This window comes from Sapajus apella, unplaced genomic scaffold, assembly GCF_009761245.1.
Source record: "Sapajus apella isolate SASKATOON/1434 unplaced genomic scaffold, GSC_monkey_1.0 scaffold7, whole genome shotgun sequence".
In the NCBI taxonomy this organism is placed as follows: Eukaryota; Metazoa; Chordata; class Mammalia; order Primates; family Cebidae; genus Sapajus; species Sapajus apella.
The window spans coordinates 24195618-24220189 of record NW_022436947.1 but is presented as its reverse complement, the minus strand read 5'-3'; the positions used below and the strand labels follow the sequence as shown (position 1 = coordinate 24220189).

The 24572-nt window shown below is 40.8% G+C and overlaps 1 pseudogene; it reads right to left on the bottom strand.

Moving 5' to 3' along the window:
- Positions 1-19544: 19544 nt before the first annotated feature.
- LOC116550290 lies at positions 19545-22309 on the bottom strand (annotated as a pseudogene).
- Between the last annotated feature and the right edge of the window lie 2263 nt (positions 22310-24572).

Genomic DNA, 24572 nt, shown 5'->3' with positions numbered 1-24572 from the left:
CCCAAAGTGCTGGCATTACAGGTGTGAGCCACTGTGCCCAGCCTGTGGATGGAGACTTTTATCCTCAGGCTGAAAGATGTGTGTTTCTTTTGTTATACAGTGGAAGACGGTCCACTCAGGTGCTGAAAGATACCTCAAGAATTCTGGTGTTAAAATATATTCAAATCATCATAGGAGACCACTTCATCTTCTTTCCTATTGCCAACCATCTCATAGGAATAAAAGCTACTATTCATAAATTCTTTGCTATGAATCAGGCACTGTTGTAAGCGCTTTACCTGTATAACCTCAATCATTCTTTACAACAGCTAAATGACACAGATACTATTAATATTTTCTATTTTATTGATAAGAAACAAGAGGTACAATCGGGTGTGTTTCAATTGTTTACTCAGTATCTCCAGGCTAGTAAGTAATAGGACCAGCATTGTTTGTAAGCAGGCTGCCCCAGAGGCTATCTTTTGTCTGAACAATTAACTGCCTGCCAGAGATAGGAGAGCAACAAGCTTGGTTTTGACAAGAGCTCTGTTTGTTGCACAGTTCTCTGGAATGGATGCAGCTTGACTTACTGGTCAAGTAGGAAGGGCTCAGCGCTGAGACGCAGGCGTAGCATCCAGGCATGGAGGGTGCTTGTGGGAAGAATGCTGGTGGGGACAAACAGCAGGGCTCTGAGGTCCGGAGACGATCTTAACCTGGCTCCAGCTCTGACTCCAAAGCAGCCCCCATGACCTCCACTCAAGCCCCCAAGACAGTTCCCTATGGGAATTCACTCATCATGAACACAAAAATGGGGATTGACTAGGATCATAACCTGAAGTTCTTGTCTGGAGATGGATGTCGAGAGTGAGGCAAGCAATACCACCATACAAGGAAGGATACTGAATATTTCTCAATTCCTTGGAGAGGCAACAGAAGCTGAGTGAAAAATTAAGAGAAAAAAATGTCTTCTTTGAAGCAGAAAATGTCAACACTAGGAAGGGAACTTTTAGGGTTATTCCCACTAAAGATAGGTTAAGAGCCCGACCCTAGAGGCAAACTGGCGAGGTTAATAACCTAACTCCAAACCTGAGTAATGAGTGACCCTAGAAAAGTTACTGCAACTCTCTGTGCCTTCAGTAGCATGGACATCCACCTCCTAGCACTGCCACGAAGTGTATACAGCAACACCTGTCAAGTGTTGAGAACAGGACCTTACCTGTTTTAAGTACCTATGTGCCATTATTATTAACAATCCCTACTTCTTTCCAGTTAGAAGGACATCATGGCTCACCTTGGCAATTCCATTCCAGCCTTTCTTTTTTATTCCTCCAGGAAATCAGGTGTGGTTCAGGGATCAAAATCATTCAGAGTGACAGAATAGTGATTCATTATTCTGTCTAGAAGGCAGGCCAGTATCTACATTAATAAGCAAGTACACCTGGAAACACATCAAACTTTATGATTTAAAAATAGAAGAAGTCAGATGTAGTGGTGCTCACCTGTTGTCCCAGGCTACTCAGGAGGTTGAGGTGTGAGGATCACTTGAGCCCAGGAGTTCAAGGTTACAATGAGCTATGATGGTGCTATTGCACTCCAGTCTGAACAACAAAGCAACACTTTGTCTTTAAAAAACCAAAAAAAGCCGGGCGCGGTGGCTCACGCCTGTAATCCCAACACTTTGGGAGGCCAAGGCGGATGGATCACGAGGTCAAGATATCGAGACCATCCTGGTCAACATGGTGAAACCCCGTCTCTACTAAAAATACAAAAAATTAGCTGGGCATGGTGGCGCGTGCCTGTAATCCCAGCTGCTCTGGAGGCTGAGGCAGGAGAATTGCCTGAACCCAGGAGGCGGAGGTTGCGGTGAGCCGAGATCGCGCCATTGCGCTCCAGCCTGGGTAACAAGAGCGAAACTCCGTCTCAAAAAAAAAAAAAAAAAAATTAAAAAAAAATAGATAATAAAAATTAAAAATAGAAGACATAATCACACTCTTTGGCCCTCTGATTCCTTATGTGTAAAGTGTGGTAGGGGTTGTGGATTCCACTGGGGGCTCACAAATTGGGTCCTACAGAGCCCTGGTATTCCCCCAGAGGTGTACTGGCCTCCCAGAAGATATGGAGGGGGAGCCATGCGGGCAGGACCCCAGTTCCCGCTTCAACCAGAGCAATTCCACTTGCATCTGTTTTCTACATTATTGTAACTGTAAGAATAAAATACCTGTAGATGGAAATGGAGCAGGCCCCTGATGAAAAATGTAATCAAGCTCTTCCTGGAGAAGAGTCTCAAAGCTCCTCTTCTTGTAATTAAGAACACAGCCATTAAAATATTATACCCTTTTCTTTTATTCATGACAAATCCAAATGAGCACATTTTGGAAAGCAGCAGGGAGGGGAATGAACAAATTGAATTAATTTCTATGCTGAATACTAATATCGTGCCTCAAAAAGGGAGATGCTCTGCAAATTTAAGGCAGTTAAGAAAATATTTTTATTCTTCTTAGTAATTTAGACAGCACTGCTTCTGAAGAGTGCTTTTCTCCTGGCACTTGTGTACATTTGTAGAGGCAGGCTCTCTACAGTTGATTTCTCCATTAGGCACAGTACCTAGGGGCCATGACACTTTTAGGGGCCCACAAAAATGTTATAACTTTCATTTCTATCAAAATCCAAATATATACATATGTAATTACATATAATAATGAATTCAGCCTGGATTACACTCCTCTTTGTCCCATGTAGTCGTAGAATACAATCTTTAATATTTTTATAAGGGTGAGGTTTATGAAAGCAAAGTGCCCACAGCCCAGCCCTCTGAAGTCATAAATCTGTCCTGATGATTGCAACTCACTGCAGTGAAAAGGTCACAACAGGGACCTGCTGTGCAGACCTCAAGCCCCATTTTAAATACCAAATCCCTGCAATGTGTTGTGGACTTAGTTGTTTCCACAGCCTCCCCTGTTTTCCCTAATTATCCCTTGCCTATGAATGTGACAAGAACCTTCCTATTCAAACTGTGGTGGCAGACGGACAGGATGGGCATCATCTGGGGACTTGATAGAAATGCATCATCTCCAGCCCCACCTAAGACCTACTGAATCAAAATCTGCATTGTACCACATTCTCTTCCCCTATCTATGTCCAGATTGAGGATATCGCATCCCACCAGGGCCTGTGCACAGGGCTTCAAGGAGCTGACCAGCAGCAAAGTGACTGAGGTACACGGTGAAGTCAGAATCAATGCAGAAGATTGGGAGACACCTACCTGCAGCTTCCAAGTAACCACCTTAATGGGGATTAAAGACAGAAACATCTGCTTTCTCCCTATGTCTAGATAAGAGGGAGACGGATGCTAGTCCTTAGGTTACATTAAGTTTTCTTCTTAAGGTGGTGTTTGCATTGTTTTGGAATGTTTGAAAACTCTCTAAATTGAATGAACTGGTAAGTTCCTTCCTCCTATAAGTGGCCTATTTCAGCCCTAATCCTCCCAGCCTGGGGAAGTTTGGAGGCACCAATCACTTCTTTTCTCCAACTTCTAACCAGTTGGAGAAACGTGCACAAGGAGCCTGAAGATGATAAAAGGACAGTGCCAGCTTTATTACCAGTAAAGCTGAATGCGGACGAAAATAAATTCCTACCCCCTGGAAGGGCCTGGTTGTCCTATAGCCATACCAATAACTGGCACTCAAAGCCAGTTTGGAACCTGGTCAAGTCAGCAACAGCAATTTGCTTTGGTGAACAGCTTTTACAAGTTGTATACAATCAGCATTAGCTGCTTACGTCTGAAAGCCAGCCAATCACAGACTCACCTCAATAAATACACTGTAGTGACAGTAAGTTAGCAACAGCCTCATCTGTGTAGCCATACCTCTACAGATGATGTTGAAGCTCTTAAGCCTCTGCAACTTTGCCAATCCCCAAACTTCATGCTTCTGTGAGACCCTATATCAATTAGCAGTCTGCTCCAAGAGACTGTACTCCCTTTATTATGCTTAACAATTTATTCAGCTTTGTCTTTTTTATTTTTAGGATGGGATGATAGTCTCATCATACTTTGATGCCCTGAACCTCGGAATCTGCATGAATATAACCTCCCAAACCAAATGCAGGTAGAAAAGTTTAATTGGCTAACTAAACTTCATAGATTAACTACACAGAAGCAGAGGCTAAAAGAGCCCTGGCATCCTCTTAGTGGCATGTGCTGCAGGGAGGGGAAGAGAGAATGAGAGGAATCCTGGTTTTCACTGTCCATGGAGTGGGAGGCCAACTGGACTCTCTCTCTCATCTTACCAGCATGTTAGTTACTTCTCAGGGGAGGGAGGATGGGAAAGAAGAAAAATGAGGGGATGGAGAGAGGAGGTGGAAATATATTTCAAAATGGTTTACTATGGTGTGAATGTTTGTGTTTCCCCCAAATTTGTATGCTAAAATCCTAACCCAAAAGATATGTTAGCAGGAGGTAGGGACTGGGAGGAAAGTAGATCATGAGGATGGATCCCTTGTGATTGGGATTAGTGTCCTTTTAGAAGAGACCTCCCCCCGCCCAGAGAGCTACATAGCCCCTTAAACAACATAAGGATACAGCAAAAAGATACCGTCTATGAAGCAGAAAGCTTTTGCCAAATACCCAAATCTGCGAGTGTCTTGATCTCGGACTTCTTAGCCTCTAGTTGTGTGATAAATTTCTGTTGTTTATAAGCTGCCCAGTTCATGGACTTTGTTATAGCAGTTCAAATGGATGAAGACACTGTTCCTTCCAGATATTGGAGCCAAATCTCCCCAATGAAACAGGAAAAAGAGACAACAAAGTCTTCCCCTAAACATTCTTTGCCCTAACAGTTTTGTAAATTGGTTGGAGAGAGAAGGTGTAAATACTTAAAGCAATCGATATGGTTTGGCTCTGTGTCCCCACCCAAATCTCTTCACTGATTGTAATTCCCACTTGTTGAAGGTGGGGCCTGGTGGGAAGTGATTAGATCATGGGAGTGATGTTTAATGGTTTAGTACCATCTCCCTAGTGCTGTCTCATGAGTGAGTTCTCAAGAGATCTGATGGTTTAAGTGTGTGGCACCTCCTCCTTCACACTCTGTCTCTCCTGCCACCATGTAAGGTGTGTCCTGCTTCCCCTTTGCCTTCTGCCAGGATTGTAAGTTTCCTGAGGCCTCCCCAGCCATATGGAACTGTGAGTCAGATCTCTTTTCTTTATAAGTTACACATTCTCAGGTAGTTCTTTATAGCAGTGTGACAATGCGCTAACACAGCAATTGAGAAACACTTATAGGACAAAATATTCTGAGAAACACTATTAATGATGTAAAGAAGGATTCATAGAAAAGATGGAATTTGAGATGACCTTGGAAAGATGAATGAAATTCATCAAATATCACGAGGTGATTATGAAGCACCACTGTGTCCAGCAGTGAGTTCTGAGCTCTATAAACAAAGAAGTCACCATCTCTATCTCAAGAAGCTCGCGGTCTGAGTCTTCTGGTTCCTAAATCTAGTTATACTTTAGAATCACCTGAGCAGCCTTTTCAAAAAAATGCCCATAATCCTGATTTAATTGGTCTGAGTGAGTCCTGGCATCACTATCTTTTAAAGCCTCAGGTGTAGGAAAAGAGTTCTTAAAGAGACAAAACAAAAGATAATCATAAAAAAAAAAAAAACTTTAACTTAATTAAAATTAAGGCTATTGATTTTAATTAAGTTAAAGTTATTTTTTTCTTTTATGGTTCAGTGGACTACCAGGAAAGTGAAAAGATGAGCCACAGACTGAAGAGATTAACAATGCATATATCCAACAACTGGAAACAACATAAATGTCCCTCAATAGGAGAATGGATAAATAAATTATAGTACATTGATATAAGGGGATACTAGACAATAATAAAAAATATGAACTACTGACACATAGAACAAGATAGATGACTCTCATAGGCACGTTATTGAGAGAAAGAAGACAAAAGAGTATATACTGAGTAACTCAACTGTTAAAATTTTAAGAAAATAGGCTAATTTATGGCAATTGACAGTCACCTTTTAGTGACTTAACTGGGAAGGGACACAGCAAAATGTTCTAAAGAACTGCAGATGTTCGTTTTTCAAATCTCAACCTGGTGGGCATGATACAGGGGGTATATACAAGGATAATCCTTAGAGAAGATGGCTGGAGCCATCAGCAACCAACACACCCAGCCACTGGGGGAAATGAGCACCTTAGTCCTGGGAGGGAAGTCCAGGCAGAGTCTTCAGCATCCACTACAGCCTACACCAGGTGATCCTAACGTGAAACTCGGGACTGAGAAGTACTGGCCTAAATTAGTGATTCTCAAAGGGTGGTCGCTGACTAGCAGCATCAGCACCATCTGAGAACTTGTTAGAAGTGCAAATTATTTACCCTGTACTGAATTGGAAACTCTGGGTTGAGCCTAGCAATCTGCTTTTGCAAGCCCTTCAGGTGATTCCAATATGCGCTAACATTTGAGAACAACTGGTCTAAAGGGGTTTCACTTGAGATTGAAAGGGGATTTATTTTTTGTAGTTTTTGAGAAATGGAAGGGATCCTGGTAATGTCGCAAAGCATGTGAAGTATAACATGAACAGAGTGCAGTTTGGAGAAAAATGAAGGAGAAACCTGTTTAGTAAATGGGACTAATTACCAGATCTTATTTAAAAACAATTTTTTCTCTTAATTCAGTAGACTATAAGGAAATCATGTAGATTCTTAAACAGCCTGGCAGAGGAACAAGATAAAACAGAAGGAAGAGTCTCCATACAGTAAAAATTCTAATAGGAGACATTTGACATCATCTATGTGAAAAGTAAGAAGGACAAAAAGTATGAGTGTTAACAGTAAAAATGGGAAGGAAAATATGACTAAGAGACTCCACAATGATCAGCAACAGAATTTGAATCTCCAGTGGGGTGAGGAAGCAAAGGTTACTATAAAGCATTTTTGTTTTCACATTAAAAATAGAGGCAGAGTCTTGTTATGTCGCCCAGGATGGCCTCAATTTCCTAGGCTCAAGTGATCCTCCCACCTTTGCCTCTCAAAGTGCTGGGATTACAGGAACAAGCTACCATGCCTGGCCACTACAAAGTTTTGAGATTTTCATCACTAGGACAATAGAAGTCGCCAACACAAATGGGGAAGTCAAAAAGAGAATCCACAGTGAAAAGAACATGAATTCTGTTTTCTGTTTTGGAAAGTAAGCCTATTACATCCAGGTGGAGCTGTTTTATAAACAGCTAGAAATGTGGGACAGGTCAACTGCAGTGGTTTACACCTGTAATCCCAACACCTTAGGAGGCAAGGCAGGAGGATGTCTTGAGCCCAGGTGTTCAAGACCAGCCTGAGCAATCATGAAAAAATGTCTTATATGTTGACAGAAATGTATTTGGTAGAAGCCAAGAAAATGAGGCATAAGAAAGTATCATTGGGCAGGGTGCGGTGGCTCACACCTGTAATCCCAGCACTTTGGGAGGCCGAGACGGGTGGATCACGAGGTCAAGATATCGAGACCATCCTGGTCAACACGGTGAAACCCCGTCTCTACTAAAACTACAAAAAATTAGCTGGGCATGGTGGTGCGTGCCTGTAATCCCAGCTACTCAGGAGGCTGAGGCAGGAGAATTGCCTGAACCTAGGAGGCGGAAGTTGCAGTGAGCTGAGATTGCGCCATTGCACTCCAGCCTGGGTAACAAGAGTGAAACTCTGTCTCCAAAAAAAAAAAAAAAAAAAAAAAAAAGGAAGTATCATTGAATGATGATAAAGATGAGGTCACAAGTGATCTTATTGCATGTTTTGGTCCATCTAAATGGAATCCTACCCATTTCTCCAACATGTAACACACCTATAACTAGTCACCTTTCCACTTATACAGTAAGCTATTCAGGAAAGTGACTTGGAACTGTTAGAGTGGAATCCAGTATGTGACCTATTTCTTCCCTTTGCATTTCCTTCCCTCTTCCTGCACCCTATCCCCAATACTTGTCTGGCTCATTTCATCCACCAGGCTTCAGCTCAACTGGTACTCCTCAGAAGGACTTTCCGTGGCTACCCTCAGTGGCCCACTCTAGTTGCCATCTTATTCTCCTGTTTATTTCCCTATAGTATTTAACCCTTCTTAAAAATAAACTCTTAAATATAACTGAGGATTCTTCTCTCAGATGCTTGACCAGCAAGTCATGTTACTCATCATCTTGCTTCCAATGTTCCATCACCCCTCACTCTACATCTTGGATTTGGGTACAGACACCTTTCTCAGGGCTTGGGCGTGGCTTTCTAAGGTTTCTAAGATTGATGTTGATCAACCTAGGGTTAAAACTCTTTCAGGTAACCAGGTGAGGTGGCTCACGCCTATAATCACAGCACTTTGGGAGGTCTAGGTGGGTGGATCTACTGAGGTCAGGAGTTTGAGACCAGGCTGGCCAACATGGCAAAACCTCATCTCTACTAAAAAGGCAAAAAAAAAAAAAAAAAAAAAAAAAGTCCCTTTCAGGCTGCTGGCACTTCTGCTTGCGCTAGTGTGAGAACTAAAACACTGGTTCTCCTGCAGTTGCACTCACTGGGTCCAGTTTCCCTTTTCTGTAAGCCACAGAGGGTGGGGAAAAGAAGTCTACCTTTTCCTGTTTCTGTTCACTCTTCTTTCCCCTCTACTCCCTCAGTTTGCCACACCCTAGGCTCCCAGCCTCTACCAGCCCAGCCAAAGGAAGACTCAGAAGACCTTTCTCATCTCCCAGTAGGCTCTGGACACTCACAAAAATAATCCTGAACTAGCAGTCAAAAATATGCATATAATTTTTGTTTACATAAGAATGTCAACTCCCTCAAAATTTTGTTTACCTCACAACTGAATTTTACATGTATCAATAAGCACAGCAAAATGCAAGATAGTTCTTATGAAATATAACCCTCCCTGTGACTTGTAAAGGGAGAAACACAGTCTTTTGTACCCATCTCAGATCTGCCAGAGTTTTCTGTTCAGTTTGAATACAAATTTGAGTAACAATAAATTTTCCTGAGCCATTCCATGCTAACAACCATTTCAGTTTCCAGATCAGTCCCGATTGTACATCAAAACTGCAAGAAACTTCACCTCAGTGGAGCCATTGCCTTGATTTGCAAGGTTTAATCTGGCACCAGTACAGGTTTCATGACTTCTTAATGTACTCTTTCTTATTTTTTCAGTAAAATTAACAAAAATGAATTTAGTATATTGCTTAGGTAGGAAATTGAAACATTCCAAGGGTTACACATCTTAAATTATATAACTATGCAAGTATTTTTTTTTCTGCTTTCTTTCATACTCATTACCACCTCTACAGGAGAAGTAAAAGTGAAACCCAAGAATCCTCTAGCTGTAGGAAAGGAATGGCAAGAGAAAATCAAACTTGACTAAAATGTGCCATATAATTTTTTATATTTCACTGGGCTATCCTTCCCTCCCATGAGCGCTGGATTTATTTATTTAGGAGGCTCATCATCTTATAAGTTACTTTAATACAATTGTGCCAGAAAACAAAAGAATTATTAAACTTATGCTTTGAAAAACAAGCCTCAAACTCATCAATAAGAACCTAAATATCACAACATTAAAAAATGAGCCAAAGGCCAGATGCAGTAGCTCATGCTTGTAAGCCCAGCCTTTGAGAGGGAGAACTGCTTGAGACCAGGAGTTTGAGATCAGCCTGGGCAACACAGCAAGACCTCATCTCTTTAAAAAAATTAAAAATTAGTCCAATGTGGTACCATATGCCTGTAGTCCTAGCTACTCAGGAGGCTTAGGCAGGAGGATCATTTGAGCTCAGGAGTTTAAGGCTGCAGTGAGCTATGATTGTGCCACTGCACTCTAGCCTGAGTGACAGAGTGAGACCTCATCTTTAAAAAATAAAGAACTAAAGACCTTAAAAAACACATCGTCACAGAAGATATACAGATGGCAAATAAGCATATGAAAAGATGCCCAACATCATATGAGAAATGCAAATTAAAACAACAATGAGATACCACCACTTACCTGTTACAATGGCCAAAATCCGGAACACTGGACACACAAAATACTGGTGAGGATGTAGAGCAACAGGAACTCTTACTCATTGCTGGTAGGAATGTGAACTGGTACAGCCACTTTGGAAGACAGTTTGTCAGTTTCTTATGAAATTAACATACTGTTACCATATGATCCAGTAATCACACTCCTTGGTATTTACCCAAAAAAGCTGAAAACTTATGCCTACACAAAAACCTGCACACAGATGTTTATAGCAGTTTTACTCATAATTCCCAAAACTTGGAAGCAACCAAGTCATCCTCCAGTAAGTGAATGGATAAACTGTGGTACATCCAGACAATGGAATATGATTCAGTGCTAAAAAGGAATGAGATATGAAGCCATGAAAAGACATAGAGGAAACTTAAGTAAATATGACTAAGTAAAAGAAGGCAGTCTGAAAAGGCTACACACTGTATAATTTCAACTACTTGCCGTTCTGGTGAAGGTAAAACTATTAAGACAGCAAAAAAAAATCAGTGCTTGGAAGAGGTAAGTGGGAAGAAGGGATAGGTAGAACACATAAGGTTTTTAGGGTTCCTGTTGCTCTACTCTGTATGATACTATAGTGATAGATAAATATTATTACACATTTATCCATTTGTAACAACGGGTGAACCCTCACATAAACTATGGATTCTGGTGATAATGATGTGTCCATGTAGGTTCATCGTTTGTGACAAATGTACCACTCTAGTGGGGATATTGATAATGGAAGAGTCTGTGTATGTGTAGGGATAGAAGATATATGGAAAATATATCATCTATTCAACTTTCTGTGAAACTAAAACTACTCTAAAATATAGTCTATTTTTTAAAAAAAGAAATATGCTTCTGTGTTTTAAAAACAAGGACTGGGCTGGGCACAGTGGCTCACGCCTGTAATCTCAGCACTTTGGGAGGCTGAGGCGGGTAGATCACGAGATCAAAGGATGGAGACAATGCTGGCCAACATGGTGAAACGCTGTCTCTACGAAAAATACAAAAATTAACTGGGCGTGGTGATGTGCACCTACAGTCCCAACTACTTGGGAGGCTGAGGCAAGAGAATCGTTTGAACCTGGGAGGCGGAGTTTGCAGTGAGCCGAGATCATGTCACTCCAGCCTGGTGTCAGAGCGAGACTCTGTCTCAAAAAAACAAAAACAATAACTGTAGAATTATTAATGATTTCCAAGATGAAAATCACTGTTATCACTTATCAATGAAGGGAAAATTTTATATATTATCAATTAGATTCTAATAAACAGAATATAATTTATTTGAAGAAGCACAGAATTGATTTATCTCCAGAGATGAGTTTAGCATTCAAATCATCAGAGATATGGATTACCAACAATGAAATAATATGCTATAGCATGGTAGTTTCCAACCTTTTAAAGTATAAAGACATATTTTCAATATCAAAAACATTTTCAGAATGTCACTTCATAATAAATACCATTTATTTTTATCTATCTATTTATATATATATATATATTTTTTTTTTTTTTTGAGATGGAGTTTTACTCTTGTTGCCCAGACTGGAGTGCAATGGCACAATCTCAGCTCACTGCAACCTCTGCCTCCCAGGTTCAATCGATTCTCCTGCCTCAGCCTCCCAAGTAGCTGGAATTACAGGTATGCACCACCATGCCCAGCTAATATGAGTACCATTTATTAATCATTTATTTTTAAAAATGGCACCTAAGAGTAGACTATGAGGCCATATGGAATGAGATCTTTGCCCAGCAGAGATGACAGGTACTAACTCTACCAATCAGATTCTTCTTATTGCAAGTTTGAAATGGATACATAGAAAGCCATGAACAAGCTGGGAACCTGAGGGAGCAAAACCCTTGAGTAGCCAAGAAGCCTCTCGAATGCACAGGAGACCAGCTGAGTGGTGCTTACCTGCCTCCAACCACATTTCACCTGGTTTATTTTTTTTATTTACTTTTGCTTTTCCAGACAATTGAGAAGGGCCTGGGTAGAGGGGAGTGGAAGTAAGGTAATTAATTTATAGCTTTGGAAGGGGCAGCAGCAGGGGCAGGAAGGAGTTGAGTCACATTAATGGCTCAGCACAGAGCCAAGGTAGTTTCCAACCTTTTAAAGTATAAAGACATATTTTCATCAAGTAGTCCCATCCAGTAGGGACTACTGGATGAACAGATAACCTAGAGCTGCCTTGAGCCTGTCTGGAATGATCTCGCAAGTCCAGAAGGAGTCTGCTCTCCAGGAAGCTCAGCCACAATTAGGTTCCTATTTTTCTGCTCAGAGCTGGAGGAGTTTCTGTTCTTAATGTCACATCTCCTGACTGAGACCCCCATCTTCCTTAATTCCCCATTTCCTTGTAAAAAATACCTCAGAATCAAGGTAACTTACATTTATCTTTGTTCTTTATAACTAAAAATTGTAGCTAGCACAGAAATTAAATTTATTTTGTCATAGTAAATATTTATCAACCACGAAAACAACAAAAATATACTTAGCATTGTACATCATTCTTCTTGCTCCCCTCACTTTTTATCTTTTTAAAAGGAAGGCACTCTTTTAGGTGATAAGCAGATGTATGTAAAATAAAGAAAACATACCTTCTGTTCTAATCACTGGTATAGTAAATGTATTCTTTCTAAAGGGATATAGTTACCTATAAATGAGGCTCTTTTAGGAGTTTAGAATACCTTCCCTTAAAGTTCCAAATGTTTGCAGTGCAAATAACCAGTTGCACTGATGTTTAGAAGGGAAGGTAGAGAAGAATTTTATGATTCACAGGCATCATAAATGGTTCTCTTCAAAAGTTCATTTGGATAAAAATTTGGCCTAATTTGGAGGTACTGATTACAGTTACTGATTACGGAGCCTATTTTTATATATCATGTTTCAAATTTGTTACTTTTGTTAATGTGTGATAATCATGGGTATGTGTGGAGGGGTGTGGGGCTGTGGGGCTGTGAATTGTTTCAAGGTTTATCATTCTATTAAAGTTAGGGTTATGCAATATGGCAGAATTATAATATTAATAGTATAACGTGATTTATCTAGAATTCAATGGCTATCTTGCAAAGGATACCTACTAGAATTTTTTATGCAAGACGAATGTCTACTTTCATGTTCAAAAATTGAATGATTTTAGGATCTACAACTTCAGGATATCTAATCCATCAAGGGCACTATAACAATTGCAGTGTGGTTATCTTAAATATTTATCACTGAAGAGAATCAAACTAATCATCCCAAATTGTATTTCTACTTATATAAGCCTCCAACATTTCTACCTTCCATTTTTATTTTTCAGAATATCCAGGTATAATAGGTCTAAGTATCAAAGTGTTTAGAGGATATATCCTTACATTCTGATATTGCTGTTTTACAATATTGCTTTTTTGAAGCATTTGTTTGCTTATCCTTGCTGTACTCTCCACAAAAATCTGGATCCTAAATAAAGGACCAGGAAGCTCAGCTCAATATAATGGGTATATGATTCTGTCCAATGTTTTTATTTCATTGCAAAACATTGTGTTGTTTTTTTATTTTGTTTGTTTTCTGAGGTTAGTTTTGTTTTTTGTTTTCATTTGCAAAACTCAAATAATGAAAATGTTTTATTGTTGCCTGAAAAGCATCAAGTACTTTAACTTGACTTTATATCATCCAGTGATCAAGGGGCTAACAAAGAAGCAAAAGAAGTCAGTGTGATAGAGCTGAGAGAATGAGGAAATGTAGTAAAGGATGAGCTGGTGACACCAAAACCTGCAGGGCAGAGGCAAATGATTTAATACCCAAAGGCCTGGGGAGATAATGTGTAAAATGACCATGTATTGAACAAAACGGAGCTGCAAAACCTATGGTAAAATGGAGAGTACAATCCTTGCCTACAGACCCTCAAATTCAGTTTGACTCTGAAACAAACAACACTGTGCTGGAAAAATATATATATATTTAACATAAATTTGCGTCCCCATGTGGTTTTGGAACTCATACTTAGGAATTTTATCTTTATCTAAAGGCATCAGAAAATAAACCGCTGAAATAGAAGTGGAGTAGGGAGAGCGACACTATCAGATTTGCATTTTGAAAAATAGTGTTTTAGAAAAAAGAACCAAACCCCAAAAGCTTCTGAATAATTTTCTCTGTGATAGTGTATCATGCATCCGTGAAACCAAAACAGGATGTTCTTTCCAGCTGCAGTATAGTAACTGAATAGGAGGCGCTAGGTAGAGTTGGTGAACAGAACACATGTGTCTGATTTTTTTCCTCAGGAAGCCTCCTACCAATAATTTTTTGGCCAGGCGTAGTGGCTCACATCTGTAATCCCGGCACTTTGAGGCTAAGGTCAGCGGATTACTTGAAGTCAGGAGTTTGAGACCAGCCTGGCCAACATGGCAAAACACCATCTTTACTAAAAAGATGAAACTTAGCCAGGCATGGTGGCACACAGCTATAATCCCAGTTACTAGGGAGGTTGAAGCAGGAGAATCAGTTGAACCCAGGAGTTGGAGGTTGCAGTGAGCCGAGATCATGCCACTGCACTCCAGCCTGGGAGACTCCATCTTAAAAAAGTTTGTTTTTCTTGTTGTTGTTGTTGTTGTTGTTAACAAACACACACAAAAAGTGGAAAAAGGGAAGGAGACAAGAGCACCTGAAATGTTGAGGCCAGAAAGGAGATGGAGGGTTGTAGCCAGCTTGGAGACCTCAAAAAGCCAAATCCTAAACTGGTGATGGTGAAAGCCAAGAACTAGCCTGATTTGTAACCACAGAATCCACAAGTGTCTATGACATGAAAGCGCCAAGCACCTCTGGAAATGGGGGTGAAATGGGGACCCAAATCAAGAGGACCTGCTTGAAGGCTGCTTGAGAAGCCAGTAGCTTCCCAGGTCTCCCCCATCTCCTCTGTGCTGCCGAGTAACTTGTCCCTTCCCCACCTGCACTGGAGTCTGGAAGCAACTTGTCCTCTTCCCCACCTGGGCTGGGGTGAAATGTATTCTTTGGAGAGGGTAAAATAAAGGGATTCTGGACTGTCAGATACCAAACATAGTTGAGGATTAAAAATCTTACACCGAAAACAGCACTGAAGAGAACATGTGGATAGTGGATGCTGAGACAACTTTCCCTCTTTCTCTCCTTGGCTTCTAAAATACTCCTAGGCAGGCCTTTCAGATCAGGAGAGTCATCTATGCTATACGAATTCTGAACAAAACAAGGTGAGAATCATAAAATGGCCTATTCAGATCATCCTAAGGTAAAAACTCAACTATTTACTCAAACACTCATAAGCACGAGCCAGTAACAAATAACAGGAAACATTCAGTAGTAGGGTTACTCAGAACTATTACTCAAAAAGTAAGACCAAAAAAAAAAAAAAAAAGATACATTAAACATAAGAATGAAAAACTTTTTTTAATTTAGAGCACCAATCCAGGAGAAAGAATATTCAAACAACTGGAGTTGCAGGGTAGAAAAATAAAACAGGAAAAGAGGAAGAATGCAAGTCAATAATTTAGGAAATTTTTTCAGAACAGAAAAAATTCATTTTCCAAAATGGAAAGACCCACAGGTCTCTGATATTGTGATGTATGGTAATAAGAAATACATATTCTGTCTTCATCCCCAGTTCCTGGCACAGAGCTTCTAAAACCCTTGGAATTTCCTCAGTGATAGGGGTTAACGTTTTTTCGTAATTTCATTTGTAATAAGTTCCTTTCGACCATACCTGAGTTTATGTTAAGTAGGTACCTCTGGGAGGATGGGGCTTGTCATCAAAGAAGCCAACAACCGTGTAGCTAGAGGGTCAGAACTTTCTGCCCAACCTCCAGGAAGGGAAAAGGGGCTGGAGATTGAGTCAATCAGCAATGGCCAATGAACACATGGAGGTGCTGGAAGGGTGATATGCCCAGAGAGGGCATAGAAGCCCTACACCCCTCCCCACATACCTTCCCTATACATCTCTTCCATTTGGCTTTTCCTGACAGGAACTTACCCAAAATATTCTAGAGGCAATGAAGCAGTCTTCAAAATTCTAAATGAAAGTGAATTCCAATCTAGAATTTGATGCCCATCCAAGCTATCAACGAAACATAAGGGTCAAATAAAGATGTTTTCAGATGTGTGCAGTTACAAATATTGACCTCCCGGATATTTTTTCTCAGTAAGCTTCTGGACAATATATTCTACAAGCATGAGTGGACCATGAGAGAAGAAGTCATTGGTTGCTGAAAATAGATAGACCTCAAGCAGATTTAACACAGGATACTAAAGGAATTTCCACGAGAATGAGAGAGGGAGACACCAGGATGACACGTCTATGCACCTAGCAAAGAAAGGGACATATCTAGAAGAAATAGTTGGCTGGGTGTGTGGCTCACACCTGCATTCTCAGCACTTTAGGAGACTGAAGTGGGAGGATGATTAGAGGCTAGGAGTTCAAGACTAGGCTGGGCAACACAGTGAGACCCCATTTCTACAAAAAAAAGTTTTTTAAATTAGCCAGGCATGGTGGTGCATGCCTATAGTCCTCGGTATTTGGGAGTCTGAGCGGGGAGGATCACTTGAGTGATCCAGGAGTTCAAGGCTACAGTGAGCTATAATCATGCCACTGTACTCTAGCCTGGGCAACAGAGCAAGACCATTTCTCCAAAGGGGAAAACAAAATGAATTGGAGGGAGGCTAAATTAGAGGCCACTTCCTAAAACTGATCCCCTTTTATAATGGGTCCATGATTCTGTCCTACTTTCAAGCCAACAAGTTAGCTTGCTATAGTTTCATGGATGCTGGCAGAAAACGTGAGACTCGAGATTCAAAGACAATGGATTTTATACTCATGGTACATCAAGCTTCAAGAGCATCAGCCTATTTGCATTGGTTTCTCTCATCCCCAAGTCTCGTGGAGCAACACAGACGACTCCAGATGAAAACCTGCACACACAATAAGGTTCATGACAGAACAGGAGCCTTGTGCATAGGGAGCCCAAATTTCTTATATGGGCAGTAAACATGCTTGTGCTTTGCTCTCAAGGGTGATGCTGTCTTCCAATGCTGTTTGCTATGCAAACTTCCTTTAAAACGGTAGTCCAGAACAAAGGGTGATCAGTCTGCTTGAAAGTTGTGCAGAAATGTGAAGACCCATTGAGAATTCTCTCCCCAGCCTACGTACTCAAAGAACCCTATACATTTCTTTCATTGTACTTATCACAATTGCAATTGCATAGTTATTTGAGCAATTTTCTACTATTCACTTCTCCTCTAAATCATAAGCTCTCTGAAGGCAGGGACCATGTCTGTTTTGCTCATTGCTACATCTCCGATAACTAGCAAAGTGCAGATATATAGTAGAAGCCCAATAAATGTTTTTGAAGAACTGCTCATGGGTCATCAAACTTGAGTACACTAGATATACAAACAAAAGAAAGATGAGCGAAAGGCTACAGATGTCACAAGGCATAATGTACTTTAATGATATTTCTTTACATTTATCTGGCACTTATTTTACAAAGCACCTTTCATGCATTATTTCATGGAAGCTTCACAATAAAACTCTAAATTAGATGAAGAGGTTACAAGACTTGTCCAAGATCATGAAACTTTTTAAGTGGAAAAAAAAACCAGGCTTGAAATTTGGGCATTCTAAACCAATACTTTGACCTCAATTTTTTTTTTTTTTTTTTTTTTTTTTTTTTTTAGTGATAGTGTCTCTGTCACTCAGGCTGGAGTGCAGTGGCACAATCATAGCTCACTGTAACCTCAAATTCCTGGCTCAAGCAATTCTTTCAAATAACTAGGATTACAGATACACATCACCATGTCTGGCTAATTATTTTTACTTTTTATTTTTTGGAACAAAGTCTCACTATGTTGCCCAGGCTGGTCTCAAATTTCTGTCCTCAATCAATCCTCCCACTTAGCCTTCCAAAGCACTGGGAGAAAGACATGAGTCTCTGTACCTTGCATTTGTTCTTCTATTTCATAAGACATTTTTACCTATAACAATTACAAAGTGAAATAATGTCAAAAGCAAAACTAGGGGAAATATTTTCAATGCTTCCTTTAAATGAAAGGTTAAACATCTATGACAATATTTTATTTATTACAGTTATCACAGTGAAGATGAAAGAACCGAATTCAGTTTTCATCATTCTATGAGTTAAAAATAGCAATGCTTTGTGTATTTATAACGTATGAAACATTTGTACATCACTTTATTCTCACAAAATGCAATGAGCTAGATATTACACTTTTTTCACTTAACAGATGACGAAATTGAGGCTCAGAATGCTTTAGCTAGTAGACAGAAATCACACAGCTCATTCTCCCACAAGTTAAAAATATAGGTATGTTAGACTGAAAATATGATGCTTTCTCATAAAAGGAAATTACTTTCCCAGGATGCGGATGTTTCTTTCTTCAATATCACTCAAAATTCAAACATAATAGAATATACTCAGTTATTCTAATATGTTCTACTATTCATTAATCTCTTACTTTGCCTTACTATTATAAGCATTGTGAAATTAAGAAACTGTTTTCTAAAATAAGCCACTCATTTAAGAAGTGATTGAAAGCCATTACACATACATTTACCTTTAAAACTAGATTTTTTTCTGGAAGTATTAAGAATTTGACTAAAAATAAATATTAATAGTGTAACATTGTAATATACCTGCAACTCATACTCCAGTCATGAGATAGGCTCTGTAGCAAATTAAGAAATACATAACACAAGTATAATTTTAAAGTTTCTATTCCTTTTATTCATTGCTTCAATATGTTTCACATATAATTTCATATATATAAATAAAACATTTCTCATGTGTGCCATTTATTTTCACTTATATATTGCTTTGTAGGGTTATCCTTTTATACATTGAATTCTAGCCTTTCACAACCAGAATGTAAGCTACTTTAGCACATGGATCATGCCCTATAGTTCAAAACTTCCTCTTCTGTCTGTGCCCAGTAGATCATGCCTGTAATCCCAGCAATTTGGGAGGCCAAGATGGGAGGATCACTTGAGGCTGGAAGTTCAAGACCAGCTTGGGCAACATAGCGAGGCCTCATCTCTACAAAAATTTTAAAAATTAGCTAGACATGATGCTACACTCTTGTAGTCCTAGCTACTAAGGAGGCTGAGGTGAGGGGATCACTTAAGCCTGAGAACCCAGAAGTTTGAGGTTGCAGTGAGCTATGATCACAACACTACACTACAGCCTGGGTGACAGAGCATGGCCCTGTCTCTAGAAACCACAATCACAACAAAAAACAAGTTTCTCCACTCCACCTTTCTGCTTTGCACCTTGTCAAGCTCAATTCAGGTTGAGTTCCTGGCATTCCTCTCCCAATTTAAAGTCACCTGAAAAATTATCACTACTCTATTCCCAGGGCTAATCTAACTGAAGCAAAAGTAGATTATTGCCCTTCAAAGTCAGCATTTTGGAGCTTATCCTCAAAGACAGGCCAGCCCTGATGACCTGGCTCCAAGGCTAACAATGGCCTCCCAGCTCCAGTCTGGAGCCCAAAGTGGCCTCATGTGTATAACATGCCTTCTGTTCTATAGCTGTTCCCATATTGCTAATCTGAGAATTTTTTTTTTAACCTCTGAACTTTTTATTGGCCTCCTGTTTCCCAAAGGGTCCCCTGCTCCTGCTGGATTAATGTCTCAGAACTTCGGTGTCATTGGTCTCAGATACTGCTTTGCCATCCACTCTCCGGTGGGTGGTGGTCTTTTGGAGGGTTTGCATGGAGTTAGTGCTGTCCAGGGCAACAGCAAGATTGAAGTCTTCACCATCTTCCAGCAGGCGGTGGTAGATGGTGATCTCAGCCTCCAGCTTGACCTTGATGTTCAGCAGGGCCTTGTACTTCTGGGCCTGGTGTTGTCCCTCTGCCCGAGTCTGTGCCAGCTCTGATTCTAGGATCCCATTGAGCTGCTCCATTTGCAGGGCATAGCAGGCCTCCACCCACCTCAGGCTGTTCTCCAAGCTGCCCTTCAGATTTTTCATAGAGTCCAGGTCGATCTCCAAGGACTAGACTGTATGTCTCAGCTCTGTGAGCATCATCTCAGCAGTTCCAATCTCAGAGAACTGCGTGGTGACCACTGTGGTGCTCTCCTCAATCTACTGAGACCACTACTTCTCCAGTTCTTTTCAGTTTTCTCGAGCCAGTTTGTCATATTGGGCCCAGATGTCTGCCATGATCTTGTTGATGTCCAAGATTTGGGGGCATCTACCTCCACAGTCAACCCAGAGCTGGCAATCTGGGCTTGTAGGCCTTTTACTTCCTCTTCGTGGTTCTTCTTCATCAAGAGCAGCTAGCTCCTTCTTGAGAGCCTCAATCTCTGTCTTCAGCTGCAGCCCAGTGACATTGGTGTCATCAATGACCTTGCGTAGCCCATGGATGTCGCTCTCCACAGACTGGCATGTGGCCAGCTCTGTCTCATACTTGACTCTAAAGTTATCAGCAGCAAGATGGGCATTGTTGATCTGCAGAATGATGTGAGCATTGTCCACAGTATTTGCAAAGATCTGAGCCCTCAGGTCCTCGATGGTCTTGAAGTAATGGCTCCAGTCTCTGACTTAGGGTCCCTTCTTCTCCAGGTGCTCCCAGATTTTGCTCTCCAGCTTCTGGTTCTCAGTCTCCAGGCTCCCCACTCTATCCAGGTAGGAGGCCAGATGGTCATTCAGGCTTTGCATGTTCTCCTTCTCATTCTGGATGCCTCCCATTCCTGCCAGACCCCCAGCCATCCCCGAGGCCAGGTCCCTGATCCCATGCCGCCCCAGAAGCTGGTGGAGCAAGACATGGAGGTGTGGAAACCAGAGCCCCAGGCACCTGCATAGACGCTGGCTGTGCTGCTGACTGGCCAGGCACTGTAGCTGGGCGGCTGGATGGAGCCCAGGGACCAGTAGTTAGTGGAGAAGGTGGAGTGAGTGGTGAAGCTCATGCCATCTGGGAGGGAAGCGAGAGGACAGGACTCAGGCTTTGCCGACAACCAAATCTGAGAATTTTTCATGATGGTTTAAAAATTCTTTCCCAGGAAAGAGGGAAAAGGCAAACAAAGTTGAGATGGGCTTTCTCCCTCAGGAGGATCTGGAATGTAAATTATACCTCACAGTTTTCCTGATCTGAGGCACAGGAGCTGGGTTTTGTTACTCCTCATCTGGCAGTCATTGGTTAACAGCTGCCCCAGAGGACCTAAACTCCCAGCTCTGTGCTTACTGGCAAAGTAGCCCCAGTCGCACAAGAGCAGTTCTCCAAAGAATAAATACAGGTACTGTGAAGGGGAGACAAAAAAAAAAGCACTGAAGCACAGAAATAGTGGAAGTGATCCCAGTGGATCTGGTCAAAGCACTTACGGTGTCTGCTGCAGCTCCATCCATCAGAAGCGACCATAAAAACCTGGGCCCCTACAACACAGCCGGAGACAACTGCTGGGGATGGCCAGAGCGCACCTGCAATAGGAGCAGCTAAGGCTACAAGGAGAAGAGGATGTGACATGAGCACAGAGCCCTATGTTCCAGGAGAGGAGCGTCAGGACAGATTTCAGAGCTGTAACAGCGGGAGAAGTCTGATGAAAGAAAGCTCAGAGATGATAAAGGCCAATGTCAAAGGATAGAAGAGGACAACAGTGTGAGCAATTTTGAATGCAAATGAATTACTGTGGCAACCCCAAAGAGCCAAAAGGAAGGCATTTGAGTGGGTACTCCTGCAATTCCTTGCGCTAGACCTGAGTTAGAGAAATATAATTTTATTGGAAGTTGGTGTGGCTTGGGGAAAGATAAACCACAAACTTCATTTTCTGCTACACTGCTATTCTATTACTGAGTCCAAATAAATGTTCAAAGTATTGTCAGACATTAAAGGTAAAAAAAATTAAAGATACTGGATCTGTCTTTTCATTCTCTACCAGCAAATCTACAGATTGTGTTGCTTCATGTTTCCAGGTCAAGAGTCCAACTTATCTTTCCATTTATGCCCCATAATTTACACTGCCATATAGGGAGATTTTTAAAAAGACAGTAATTAGTCTAATGCTCTCTATCCATGTTGTTCACAAAATATGCAAAAAATCCTAATTCATTTTATAAATATTGTTAAAGTTGGGTGCCACATTAGGTAGATTAAAAGGAGTGTTCCTGTGTTGAAAAATAAGCAACATACATGGAAATGATAAACATGGGATTCAAGTTAGTGGTTACCCGCAGGAAGAAAACGGAATGGGATCTGGAAGGGATAAACCATGGTTTTTTGTATGCCTGAAATGTTGTATAACAATAATTCAAATAAGTAAATGAAAACAGAGGCCCAGCATGGGGGTTCATACCTGTAATCCCAGCACTTTGGGAGGCTGAGGCAGGCGGGATCACTTGAGTTCAAGAATTCAAGACTAGCCTAGGCAACATAGCAAACCCCCCCTCTACTAAACATTTAAAAAACTTGCCAGACGTGGTGTTGCATGCCTAAAGTCCCAGCTACCCAGGTGGCTGGATCTACTGAGGCGGGAGGATCACTTGACCCCAGGAGATGGAGGCTACAATGAGTTATGATCACGCCACTGCACTCCAGCTTGGGTGACAGAGCAAAGCCTGTCTCCCAGAAAAAATAAAAAAAAGAAAATAGAAACTTTAGTATTTCTTTGTTTAACCCTACGTATAACTTTGAAGAATACTCCCTGTCCCCTGTACTTTATTTGGGACATAGTATGAAGATATACTAAAGGCTTGAACTTACAGTGACAGGAGACTTAAAGAGTAAGAAATCAACTAGGGAGATATTTAAGTGGTGACTGAATATGGAGTAGTAAAGAGTTGGAGATATGTGTATGATTTTGAGGTTTTTAGGAAAAAATGTTCACTTTTCAGTTCTGGAGTCCCCAGTCCACATTTTAGAACCATCTCTAAACCCCGTATGTGTTGCTAAATCAACTTTTCAGCTCTCATTTAGGCACGCAAAATAGAAGTGTCATTTAATCAATATGCATTCCAACAAAGCATTTATTTGCCAGGCATTGTATGTTCCAGACAGCTAATTAAGACATAGGCCATGTCCTCAAAGACCAGATTGGTATTATAATGTGATGCTAATAGCTAATATTTATTAAGACCTTTACGAAGGCCTATGCTGGGTGCTAAGCATTTTGCCTGCATTGTCTCATTAAATCCTCATGGCAGCCCTGTAAAGGTGGTACTATTATTGTCCCCAATGTATAGGTGAAGAAATGGGAGCCTGCAGAGTAAGTTGCTTAATGTTAACCAGAGCTGGAACGAAGATCAGAATCCAGCATTTAGTGATTATAAAATCTGTGTACCTCATCACTAGGATACACAGCAAAAAGCAATGGAAAAGTTTCTATGGTAATCTAGAAGAAATTATTAGCTTAGCTAGAAGATTCAATGAGAGTTTCAAAGAAAACAGATAACTGAACAGAATTTTAAAGAATAGGTGGCAAAGAACATTCCAGAAAGCTTTGACAGAAGCCTGAGAGAGTATGAAATATAAGCAGCTTTGTGTGTTTCAGTGACATGCATTCAGGGGCAGGGGCAGAGGTTGGTCTGGTGAGGTTGGTAGGAAGGAAATTAGGAAGGATAGTATATTTGGGAGGGAGGAAGAGTTGCAAAAGAAGTGTAGGCCAGGCGCGGTGGCTCACGCCTGTAATCCCAACACTTTGGGAGACTAAGAAGGCAGATCACAAGGCAGGAGATGGAGGCTATCCTGGCCAACATGGTAAAAACTCATCTCTACCAAAAATACAAAAATTAGTTGGGCATGGTGGCATATGCCTGTAATATCAGCCACTCAGCGGGCTGAGGCAGGAGAATCACTTGAACCCTCGAAGCGGAGGTTGCAGTGAGCCGAGATTGTGCCACTGTACTCCAGCCTGGCTACAGAATGAGACTCTGTCTCAGAAAAAAAAAAAAAAAAAAGAAAAAGAAGTGTCTTCAGTAATTACTGAGTAGCTCTAGAATGATCAATGTCAGGCTTTTGGAGAGGCACCACCTGTGTGTACCTTCTCAAAACTAGCTGAGGAAACGGACCACAGGTAGGATACACTCAACTACAAATAGTAACTTAGGGAATTATTTGTTTAGAAAGACAATTACTTTTAAAATATATGCAATTTTTTACACTTTCCACAGCCATAAAGGACTTTACTTGAGACCAGTTGTGTCAATTGACCATGAGAGTAACAAACAACAAAATGTTAGTTGTCTAACATGGACAGTTTTTCTCAGAAGTGAGGTAAGTCAAACTTTTAAGCTGCAGATGTTAGTTTTCTGGTGCAGAGATGGTATTATAGAAGTCTATATCTGGTACAGTCATTTAGTGATCATCCAGTAATACTATTTATCATCTTATTTTACATTATTTCATATGGATATGTACATGAAAGAACATGAGTCTGACCATCAGTATACTTGGATTCTAAAATAATATTAGCTAGATGTGCAATTTTTAATATGATGTCACTTATTTATCTAAGGCTCAACTTATCTGTAAAGTGAGAGGTTTGTAGTAGATGGACCCTGAGATTATGTTTCTGTAAAATTGGGTAACCTCTGGTCTTGACAAGTTCAAAATGTAGT